Source organism: Medicago sativa, chromosome 1 (genome assembly GCF_051527215.1).
Source record: "Medicago sativa cultivar Bolivia chromosome 1, Bolivia_mono, whole genome shotgun sequence".
Lineage (NCBI taxonomy): Eukaryota > Viridiplantae > Streptophyta > Magnoliopsida > Fabales > Fabaceae > Medicago > Medicago sativa.
The window spans coordinates 3614422-3627610 of record NC_140749.1 but is presented as its reverse complement, the minus strand read 5'-3'; positions in this window follow the sequence as shown (position 1 = coordinate 3627610).

Sequence of the window (13189 nt, the reverse complement as noted above, 5' to 3'; positions counted from 1 at the left end):
AATTCCCACTAAGGTTTGTTTTTTGGCTAAACTGTACATTTTGCCCCTTAAGTTTCAAAATGTTGCAATTTTGGCCCCCTATTAAAAAAAATGGCAAAAGTGACCCCCCATGTTTAGGGAAATATGCTCTTTTGACCCTCTAACATAAGAGAAATATGTTTTTTGACCCCTTATCTTTAGAAAAAGTTGCAATTATGGCCCCTTTTTTGGGACACGTGGCCTCTTCTCAGCAATTTTTGGACGAAGGGGGCCAAAAATGCTATTTTTTTAATAGGGGGCCAAAATTGCAACATTTTGAAATTTAGGGGGCAAAAAGTGCGTTTTAGCTTTGTTTTTTTCAATAATTTTTCTTCATAGTGTCTTGTGTATTTTTTTGGGCCCAAAATTTAATTTTTTTTACATCCCTCAATAGATTAAAACCGGGCCAACGAATTTGTTGAGACGGCCCTGCTGATGATATGTGCCTAGATACCTTTGGGGAGCATGCGGTTCATTGTAAAGAGCTTCCTGATTTCAAATACAGTCATGAGTTTGTTAGAGATGTATTTTTTTATATATTCAGGTGGCTGGAGTATCCGTGAAGAAAGAGGCGCATGTGAACTTCTTGTCTAACCCACTAGATGAAAGATTAACACTTAGGTCAACATATGTTATGGTGTACGGGTGGGTGAGAGAAAAACATGCATGTGTAAACTTGACTAGGTTCACCTCTTGTGAGATTAGGGATCATGACTTTTACAATAGGATAGGAAGTCATCAAAGTCGCGTCAAGCGAAGTGACCAAGTATGAAAAAATGTGTTCCTAAAATCAACATGTTTTTATATAATTTGCATTTGACACATTTAACTTCCTAACATAAGAGGTTATTAACCTCAACATAGAATTAAAAGGGTTATGCATATCAATATAATATGTTTAATAGGTCCACGAATATTGTTTTTGTCATTAAAAAAACATAACGACACAAATTATTGTTTGTTTACCTTTCATTCATATGTAATTTTCATGGATTTATATAAAAAAGAGAATTCTCTATCAATAAAAGTCAAGTTGAAATAGAGAGGGTACAATTAAACAAATTTAAAACCTTCACATATATTTTGTCATTTTCTTTGGATTGAAGAAAGAAAGGGAAAAGGTAAGAAAAGACGTTGGGTACGTAAAGTATATGTGCTACCTTGGTTGAGACATGATGACAAGTTATCGGCTGAGAGGCCAACTATCCACTTAAAAAGAAACCTATAATCTAATAATCTCGTTGGTCTATAACTCTATTAAATCTAAATTCTTATCTACCATCATTTCACTCACATGCTCATCCATTAGAACCCAATTCTCTTAGCACTATAACTGTATCAATAATATTGGGACCATCTCATCACAAACCATGTCAAATTTCATTTCTTGTCGACATAAATCTACGTTTTACATTCCACACCTATATGAAAAGTGAATTGCATGCTAGTATATAGTGATCGACCAATTATGATAACTAAGATATTTTTATTAAATTTATTTAAGAATTGTGTTATTTATTGAACTAGGTTGAATTGATTTTCTTTATGTAACAAAGGATCCAAGATGAAAAAATATATCTCAACTGGATTGACACTTCTGTCGCCACGAAACGCAATCTCTACTAACCAAAATATTATCGAAGAGAAGAAGAGAAAAAAAAGTTTCAATAATTTGGAACGAGAAGCAAATCTAAAAAAAAAGATTAGCTATGAAAAAAGATTACATATATATGTTACACTTAGTATGAATGTATTAGAGCACCAACCAATAATAGAAAAATAAAATAAACGAATATCACAAGACACAAAGGCACGGACTTTGTTCATGTAGTTTGACAAATAATACACACTTTTCCGACTATAGAACAACTAAATCTCTAATATTTCTTTTGATGAAATAGGATTACGATGTTACAATCGGTATATACAATACTAGACATACTCGATAGAGTAATCAATTGAACTATATTATATCTATATATGAACCGATCAAAGACAAATGAAAATTCAGCTTTAGAGACTTGTGTTCCATATTTTTAGCTCGACGAATTGGAACATTTACTTTTTAGTAGCATGGTTAAAAAGGAGGAATGACATGAAGATCATATAACAACAATCTTATTTAACGCTCTTTGGAGGAGTTAAGACCCATACTACTAAAGGGCAATTGAAATTTCTTCCTTGAAGTAATCACTTGAAGAAAAAAAGGGAATTGCGGTATATTATTATTTTAATTACTATATTTCTAATTTAAAATTAAAAATTGAATTAGGAGTAATGTGGATTAGATTTGTTACTATTGATATAAAGATTAGAAGAATTTTCATTTAAAAATTTAATTCGTATCAGATTAAATTTTATTTTATTTAAATTTAAAATAACAATAAAATTTGATCTGGTTCCTTTAAAAAAAAATTGATCTAGTAAAATATGTTTTTCTTATTGTCAGCGGCGAAGCTAGCAAAAGAATTATGCAGGGGCCAACTATAAAGAAACAATAAAATATTTTTAAAACCAATATATTAATTTTAAGGATAAAATATGTTTTTAGTCCTTATAAAAAATTTATTCAATTTTTGTCTCGATTTTTTAAAATTTTACAAAAAAAAAAGTCTTTTTAGTCTTGCATTTAATCTATAACAAAAAATTAAGGACTAACATCAAACAAAATCCTAAGAGTCCCCGTGAGCTTAGCTTAGTTGGTAAGGACAAATGCATAATATATGCAAGGACCAAGGTTCGAACCCCAAACACCACAAAAAAAAAAATCTTAAGAACTTAACTTAAAAACCGCAAGTGTTCCAGAGACTAAAAACAAATTTAATCGAAATTTAACCAATACATGAAAAAAATCACAATAATTTTTACTTATATGAAATGTAAATTAAAGCAACAACAAAGGATAAAAATTGACAATAGTTATTTAGAAAAGTTGTGTAAAATGCATTTCAAGAAGCCAAATTTATCCATAATTGACCGTTTACTAAATAGATTAATAATGTATTTTTCAATGTAAGGAAATAGGTTATTTGTAAGAAACTATTGTACATTTAATTTGTTTATGACTATTGTCTTAATAATTTTTATTGTTGAAAAGTTTTCTCTATAACTTCTATTGAGTTCGAAAGTATCAAACAAATATAAATAAATCTATCAATCAGGTATTAATATTTTTACTTTCTTATGTTAATTTTTGACAACTGAATTTGTTTGGGGTGGCTCAATGTTTATTATTTGAGGTAGCCGGATATAATTATATACCAGTCAATTGAAGAATAGTATATTTTTTGGGGTAGCCTAGGCTACCCCTTGTTCATGAAGGGCTACGCCCCTGCTTATTGTTATTGACTAAGTAGCGAACACGTACACAAATATGAGGAGAGGGGGCATCATTTAATTAGATAAAGAAGAATGATAAAATTATTAAAAAAAATTAAATGAATGGTAAAATTGAAAAACAAAAATTAATACAATTTTTTTTTAGAAAAAAGAGGTTGCATTTATATAGCTATAGATTATAGTACAATTTTGTCTAAATATCTTTTTTAATTATTTTATAATAATATAATTATTTAGGTATCATTAACAAAGGTAAGTGACCAGGAAACAACATTATGTGTTTGTGTTGTAATTACTTAGACATTACTCCCTCCGATCACTATTATAAGCAAAAATCAGTTTTTTTAGGTTCATTCATTAAATGACGTATTTGGTCAATAATATAGATCAAATACATGATTTAATGAATGAACATAAAAAGTTGATTTTTACTTATGATAGTGACCGAAGGGAGTATTTGGTATCTCAACGGTTGACCCACTTCATTTATCGGATGACTTTCTTAATTTGGTCAAACGGATGGATTCTCAAAATTTGTACAGTTTTCTTTACAATTAATTTGGTTTGCATGTGTTTGGGTAATCTCAAAAGAAATGAATAACAAAATCTTTAATCATAAGGAAGAACAACCTCAACAATTGGTACAGAAAATTAAGCTCAATCCGTTTTGGTGGTTGAAAACAAAAAAAATGCTACTTTTACTCTTGATTATCATAATTAATGGCTTAATCCTTTATTGTGTTTGGGTCTTGACATGTAGCTTTTCTTTTTTGCTTTAATTTATTTATGCCGAATTTGTATCGGATTGTTTAACTTTTTGTGTTCTGCTCTAACATATTTTATGCTGGATAAGATTCATTGTTCGTATTAACTATATTCTATTTTTGTTTGTTAAAAAGAAAACAAATGTAAGTGACCTAATGATTCAACGAACTTGTTACCAAAAACACATTCATTATATTCATAGTTTTGGGAAAAAGAGTGAGTTAACGGAGGAAAAAAATAGTGAACGGAGGAAAGTAAGCGTAAGGCTCGAGACTAAAATGGAAGCTGTGATGAGAAATTGCTTCACTAATCATTTCCTTCGTTTCAATAAAATACAATTAGATACATCAACCTCAGTATGATTAAAGTTATTGACCACCCTATTGTTGTGTGTTAAGGGTGAGTTAGAAATGGTATATTGGATGAAAAAGTATTCAATGTTAAGTAGGAGTATATAGAAGACATGTATATATAATATCTTTAAGATTTTGGGTGAAGATTTAGATTTTGAACTCAGAGTTCAATGTGAAGATTCTTGCAAAAGTTGCTTCTATTTTGGATGTGTTTTTGTTTGTGTAGAGATTTTCTATTATGGATTTTCCAACATGTAAGAGTTTATTCAAAATTCATACAGTCAAATCGAATACATAGAACCTACTTACCCTCCGTTATTACTTATAAGTAAATTTGACTTTTTAGGTTCATTATGGACTCCCGTCGGTCACATTTATAAGCAAAAAATTATTTTTTTAGGTTCATTCAACACCTAATGTATACCAAATACATTAGGTATTCAATCAACCTAAAAAGTAGTTTTTTGCTTATAAATGTGACTGGAGGGAGTATGTGGTTCATGAACCACATACATCATTAATTGAATGAACCTAAAAAGTCAAATTTGTTTATAATTAGAAACGGATGGAGTAATAGCTAATAAGAATAGAATTACTTCATTAACATGTGTCATTGAGAGCACAAGTTAATATCTACCAAAAAATAATAATCTGCAGAGTCAACTCTAAGAATAGATTTTTAATCACTCTAACTTCATTGAAAGTAATTCCATTCAAATCATCGTGGGACTCAAAACTGAAGATTTTTAATCCTCTCAACTCTACTAGTACATTCCTTCAAAAAAACTCTACTATGTCCCCTATCATATTTCATCAGTAGATAGTATATACTTCTAATCGTCACTCGCTGTAATGGGTGATTTAGTGATTCTTATTCACAATTTTATTCAATCCTTGAAAAGTTAGAAACAAATAAATTGATAATGATGGCCACTTAAATAAGGGACCAGCCCAAACCGACCTTCGAATTGGTCTACCATTCAATCATCATGATATGCATTCAACAATGAGAAAGTACCACTATATTAGTAAAAAAAAATAAGTAACATCACACCTTCTTAATTTTGACCCCAAGGTGAAAAAAAACAAGAAGGAAATTCTTCAAAATGGTTCCTTCTCAATTTCTCCAACACAAATGCAACAAAAATACTTGTGAAGATAGACTAACCGATGCTGACATTTTTGTTAATAGTTTAGTTTGGTTAGATCAATTACCTAATCGTTTTAGAAAATGTTTCTTTAGAGATATGGTTGACTTACCTTCTTATCGTTTTTGTTACTCTTATTTTGATGATGAGTTTGGTTTGGATTCACCCTTTAGTTTTATATTTTATATTAAAAATATCTTGAGAGAGATTCTATCAATGCAATATGATACCAACATAGTTGAAATGTCAATATGTTGTCAAGATACAACGACTTTATCCAATTTTGATAAAAAATAATTAACATCGTGGTATAAGAGTATCTTACATCAGATTCTGTATAACAAATAGCCATCAGCCTATGATTCTAATCATCTCAACTATTGGTGCGGATTAATTTATTCTAATCATCATTTGTACCTAGGTCTTCAGCTAAACCAAATTTGTTTGTTTAAAGGATACACTTCATAATCTTTTTGTTGTTTCTTCAAAAAGGTAATGTTGACTTTCTTCAGATTTGAAGCTGCGAAAACGCACACAATCATAGATTGAATTTGAGAGTATCACTTTCATTTGAGCCACTTGGTCATATCATATTTTTATTGGACAGCATCTTTAACCACATAAAGAAGAGACAATAACAAACGGCCAAAAGTTACTAAAAGAAAATTCAATGAACATCTCCCTCTATTTACTTTTAAAAGAGCATGTAATTTTTCAATGTTGTTGATTTAAAAAGAACAAATGATAATATTAGCCCACTGATATGGGAATTAAGATATCGAATGATACTTGAAAATGAACATATTTAGACTCTTTTTTTTATCACACATAAAGAGAAACAATGAAAAATTGCTAGTTTATCCAAAAAGCTCTAAATTTTTAAGCAAAGAGGGAGTAATATATATTTATAAAAGATTAATTGTTATGCATTGGGACAGTATAACTTTCTAACCATTTAAATATTTGTGGAGATATTTTGTAAACAAAAATTGTAAAACAACCTTATAGTATCATTTGATTGATCTTATATGAAAAAAATTATACCATTATTGCATAAAAATTAAACTATTTTTTTTAAAAAAAAAAAACAAATTTAGAGTGAGAGGATGGTCCCCTTAGTCAAAGACGACCCAATTAAACTCTTACGTAACCAAGAAAAAAACTATGAGTTAATCTTGTTTGGTCACAAGACCAAATGATAGTGTTTAGATTTTGGTAAAAAAAAAATGATAGTGCTTAGACATACACAACATAATAAAACGCTTTTTCTAAATATAAAAATAAAAAATTGATTCTACTTTTTTTTTAAGTTTATTTTTTTTTTGTGTTCTAAGCATTATGCATTTGATCATGTGACCATGCAAGACTAGCTCAAGAACTTAATTAAGAGTGATTAGAGAATGTGACATAGTGGACAATAAGGGGCGGTCAAATAATAATAATGCATGGTGTAGTTGTTTCTTTTTATATTGGATTGGATAATATAGTAGTCTTATAGTTGGTGAAAGAGAGATGATTTGTTTTATCGGGCCCCTAATAACAAATACTTTTGGAATCATAATAGGAAACAGTATTAGTACTATTGTTAATGGTTGGATTAAAAACTACTTAAGCATAGAATTGAATAATAATGCAATTACTTAAGCATAGAATTGGATTGTATAACAAGTGATCGAATTCGAGTAATTAACGAACTTTACCAAAAACTAAATTGCTTAAAATAACCTTAACTCAATGTATATATAACATAATTCTTGTTTAAATTATACTTATTGTCGATCTTTGGATTACCATGACTCTTTCATCCGAAAACCAAAAGGTTAAAAAAAAGAATAGAATTGGATTGTATAACTAAAGTACGGGCAGTGTAATACGGTGGACGGATGAGAGAACGTGCACTTTTGACTCCTGTTACTTGGTCTGTCTCCTTATATTATTATTGGAACCAATTATTAGTGGTCTTAAATAAATTACTACATTTTTGGGGCGCTTCACGTGCTACATGAATAATTAACCATAGACTTTTTATTATCTCATCTCATTGTTATGATGTCATTTCATTTTGAGTCCCGTGGAAAGCGATTACTAACTGTTTACTTTGTAGTATTGCTTAAATAAAGTAAATGTTTTCTTGCTAATAGCTTCCTTCTTTTTAAATTTAATTTTGTATTAGTTTTGAGACCTAGTTTTGATCCAAGTTAATTCGTGTTTGTTTGTGCCTCTCACTTTATCTTAGCATTAGCTAGTTGAACATGAGACTGTTTTCGGTGGCAAATCAAGCCCTAGCTCAGGGGCTTATTTTGAGCTCTTGAGTAATCTCATGGATTAGTGGTGAAGGAAAATTATGGAGTTCAAAATATAAAATATAAAAAAAAAATGTATTCTTTTCAAAATTTAGGCATTTGAATCTCTTCAAAAGAGCTTCCTCTGTCTTTAGTTATTTCATCTAGGTTAAATGTTGGTCCATTTATTTATTTTTATTTTTTTTTGATAGAAGTCCATTTATTTATAATAATATATAGAGACAAATAAAATATTTGTAAAATTTCTTTAAAAAAATAAAAATAGACCCATCAATTTGTTCCTTTAAAAAATCTCAACTTTCACCCTTGCAACAAATTGACCAATTTAAGGATCTCAACTACACGATATCTCTTGTGCGACAAACGAGACAACTAATTTAAAAGAAGAAAATATGATGTAATTTTTTTTATGTTGTTTCTCTTTTTCTTTTCTTAAGTTGAATGATGGTTTTTATGTCAAATGATGTAAATTTTTGAAAGAAAAAAAAAGTAGTATAATATAATGAGTTGTGCGAAATTTAAACATTGTTTAGTATTAAATTGTTAAATAAGTTTTGATCCATCTAAACATATTACTTTAATTTTTTATCCATTTAAAAAAATTCTTCAATTCCTGGGCCTCTAAGTTTTTTGTTTTCAATCTTTACCTTGTTTTTTTACAAAAGTTCCCGTCTCATTTTTCAAGCGATATTTTTTATGACATGACATTATTAAGACTTTAAAATATCATTAATTTAATAACTTGACTATTTAATATTTAATTTAACAAATTCATCTTTAATTTTAAGTTATAGATAAGTTAGTAAAGATTAGATATTAAATTGTTCAATTGTTAAACTACTGATATTTTAAATTTTTATCATTGGCATGTCATAAAAAAATCATTTGAAACACGAGACTTGAACTTTTGTTAAAAGACATGGGCTAAAATCGAAAACTGAAAATTTAGAGGAACCAAAAATCTAAGAAATTTTTAGAGGGATTAAAAATGAGAATTAAGAGGAACCAAAAACATATTTAACCCTTAAACAAGTTATAAGTTGTTTCTATTTAACAAGCTAATTTATTTATAATCTTATATGTATGGGTATGGTGGGTATGGGTTAAAAGTTAATTATTCGCACGTTTTTTTGTTGTTGATGAAGGCCAAGAAATTTTATTAGAAATGATAAGGCACACAAACAATGTCATTTTCCCTATCAAGATTAGAACAACAAATTTAGTAACTCTTAGTTTAATATATGGTCAACATTAAGTTACAAAATAAGTGGGGAAGAGGGAATCATATGCCCCGACAATTCTTGTGAAGCAAAGAAGTGTTTACTTATAGGGACATTTTAGGTTTTTGCCCAACAAACTTAGATTTCAAATATAAGTGTAGGATTGATTCATATATGAGGATAAAATTGTCAAACAAGATATATGAGATGTCGTAGTAAAAATAAATACAAGATGCAAGTAAAGGTTGTTGTGCAACATATGATAACATTTTGTAGAAAGTGTTGAATGGGTGACCATTATCTAGAATTTACAAATTTATTGTAAATGCAGAGTTATTGTATTGTAACATTGTTTTTTTTTTTTTTGTTACAATTGTATTGTAAACATTGTTATAAACATATTTTTGTTTTGAAACACACAATTATAAACATGAAATAATAATATTAATGCACACCCACTCATTTTCATTAAGATGTGTATTATCAAGATACACCTTTTTGAGTTGGACAAAAGGAGGGAGTAAAGATAATTGCACAAATAAAATTTAATTGCACATTTACTTTAGGTAATTTGAACAGATTAATATGAACGGATTTTCTGATAATAATTTGATAAAATACTTTTGTATTGTTTTGTTAGTATTGCTTATCTAGTTCAATTAAAATTGTAAAATAAACAAATAGAAATTGGATGGTAAATTTATACTTTTTCATTTACATATAATTTGGGAGAGAGGGAGTACAAATTATCATCAAACTTATTTGAATCACAAACTATTGTTTTTCTACTGCTTACTGTTATTATATGTGTTTTTGAATTTTTATCTGCAATTTTAGGCTTGCAATATGGTTTTGAATTTAATCTTTGGTCCATAGGTTATATTTTAAATGAAATAACCACCAACAGAATTCTCTTCAACCGTTCTTTCCTGTGTTTGCTCCTGATAAATACACTGATCTCTTCTTCGCTATCCGTCCTCGTGAAACCTCTGTTTCCATGTTGGTTCGCACAGAACCTTTCAACATCAATTCTGATGGTGTGAAAGATTATTTTTCAGTAGAACAAACTTATATTTTTTACTCTTTTTATTCTTCTTTTTAGCATACGTAGCTTTTACTATCTTTTGGGTTTACACCTGTTTCACAAGTACACCTTTGATTAACCATCTTCATAAGAATTTAAACCCTTATGTGTGCTGCAGCAGATAAACACAGCCTTAAAGTCACTAGGGTATCCCATGGATGCGACATGTGGGTATACATTTTTCAGTACACCAATGTTGTTGTGTTGTTCAGTGTTTTCGTTCTCATCAGTTCTAGTTGGTATTTTCTAAAGCCATTGTTACAAAATAGAGAGGAATGTGCGTGTTATTGTGATCATCCTTCAACTCCCGGCTAAAGTAGCATTTGTTTCCTTCAAGACTTGAGTTGAGTTTGTTTTTGTCTATTGATTGTTTATGTTGCTGCGCTATAATATGCATTATCTTTTGGTCTATAAGCTTTCTGGAAACATCAAGAACAGAGAGAAAATACTCTATTGTTTTTGTAAACTTGATTGTTTTTTAGTGGTTTGAAATAATAGTCGTATGGGTCCTGCTAACCGGTGCCCCCGGGGCACTAGTTAAGCATACCATAAAAGGGAATTATTACCATAAAAGGAAATGTTTTTGACTTTATTATAAATTAATTACACAATTTCAATGCATTAACTACTATATAATTTCCTTTTTCATATCCTTAACCAGTGCCCCGGGGGCACCGGTTAGCATTTCCCTAGTCGTATTAATGGATGGTATTATTGAAAAGATGATCCATGATGTAAAATATATATTGTATAATTTATTGTTTATCATTATAGTTTGAGTTATTTTTAAACTTTTTTCGTACTCTAGTCAGAAAAAATTCATTGCATAAGGTTATGTCATAGAATTCAAACCTCGTCATGAAATAACAAATGTATTTCATAATGGTACCTTGTAAGTCATTAATATAAGTCTAAAATAAGTTATTGTCATTTCAATTTTCATAAAGACACTCGTACTAAATTTGAATGTATAAGCTTCTGAAAAAAAGATTTATCATAAAAGTGGGAAATTTTTTTGAGTGTTACGAAGTTCAAAAGAAAACAATTATTTTTCTATATCGTTCCAATTTTATCGGATAAACAATTATTTTTATTTTACGTGATTCAACATAAAATGATGAAAAACATATTTGATACGTGTGTATTATTATTTATTATAAGTATAATCAATGATATAATAAATGAACGAGTACAAATGAAACATTATATATTAATATTGTAAATTTGTTGCATGTAATGTTAATAGAATATAAAAGAACGTCAAAAAAAAAAAAACAGAATATAAAAGGGTAGATGAAAAGAAATAATTTCTTAGGAATGCTGTTACTTTTAAAATCAATTTCTTAGTACAAATGCAATGTTATTGTTATTGTAAATTTGTTACATGTCATATATAGATGTAAAACTTTTATCATTGCGTATTTATTCTAAAATTCAATATAATCGAATATATTGTATATAATATGTAGAGTTTTGATAATAATTATTTATTGTAAAATTCAATGCATTTAATCTACTAGAAAAAAGAACTACAAACACAATTCAAGTTGTGTTGTATTGGATTTTATAATTGTTATCGAAAGTGTAAAAATTGTAGGGTAAGGAAATGGACAAAAACGAAAAATATTGTTCCTCACAAAACCACAATACAACTTTTTATAATCAAATCATAACATATTTCGTCTTCGTCCCAAACTTTTTTTCCTCTCCTCTGTTCTCTGAGTTCTATTTTTTTTTTCATTGCAAGGTTGTTGGTGTTTGTTTTTCACAAATTTTTTAGTTTAACTTGAATCATATTTTAGCTTTGTTACTTACTAATTTACTTGTTTATTTTCAGGATGCCTCCTCACGTGTATTCCAGACTTGATGAGAAGAGAATTATGGCTGCAGTTGCAGAACTAGGCCACTCTTGGACATACATACTGGACCAGCCGAGATTTGGATTCCCCCCTAGATGACTACCGGCGGAATCAGCGTATGAATTTTTCTTTTCATTTTTTTGGTTTTAATTTAGTATCACATTATAGTTATGATGAATTGATAATGTTTATTTTCTCTTTTTAGTTTAAACTAAGTGAGATCTTCAGTTTTTTATTTTTTCCTTCTATTTTGTTGTCACTTTCAATTTTTTTAATCACGATGAATTTCAGATTTGTTTTTTAGTTATCATGCATTTCTGATATTTTCTGTGATTTAACGCTTGATTAAATTCTAAATTTGAATCTGTGTTAACTTTTGTCGTTACCTTTGTTATTTTCAATAATTTGTTGATGATTTGATGAATTCCTCATATTTTCTGTGATGAATATGTGTTGACTTGTTTCCAGAATCTGTGATTTTCTTTTAATTAGTAGGTTTTCTCAGTGGTTAATTGTTCCTTTTTCAGAAGAAATGGCCACAAATGAAACGCAAATATCCTGTGCTGACTAATTTCGTTATAGGCAGTCCTATACCAGTAGAGTTTCAGTTGCTGGATGGTGAAATGTTTGTTGAGGATCAAGTTGTTGTTGCTGGAGAAGGGCAGAATGAAGAAGTTGTTGCTGCACAGAATAAAGAAGTTGTTGTTGTTGCACAGAATGAAGAAGTTGTTGCTGCACTTAATGAAGAAGTTACTCTGCAGAATGAAGAAGTTGTTGTTGCACAGAATGAAGAAGTTGTTGCTGCACTTAATGAAGAAGTTGTCTAAAATATGAAGATAACATTTTGTCCACCAAACATCGTAGAAGACAACAAGTTTTTCAATACCTCAAAAGTTTGTCATTACCTATTATGCCTTTTGTTTGTTGTTTTGTTTTGTATCGTAAATGACATTTAATTAAATAAGTTTTTTAATTTTATATTTTAAATATGAAGGATTTGAGAAAACAAGTCTTGTGAAAACAAACTAAAAAATGGTAGAGAGTTCTCTCGTCATTGGTTTTAAGAGTGTTATTATTGTTTAAAAATTCATATTTAATTC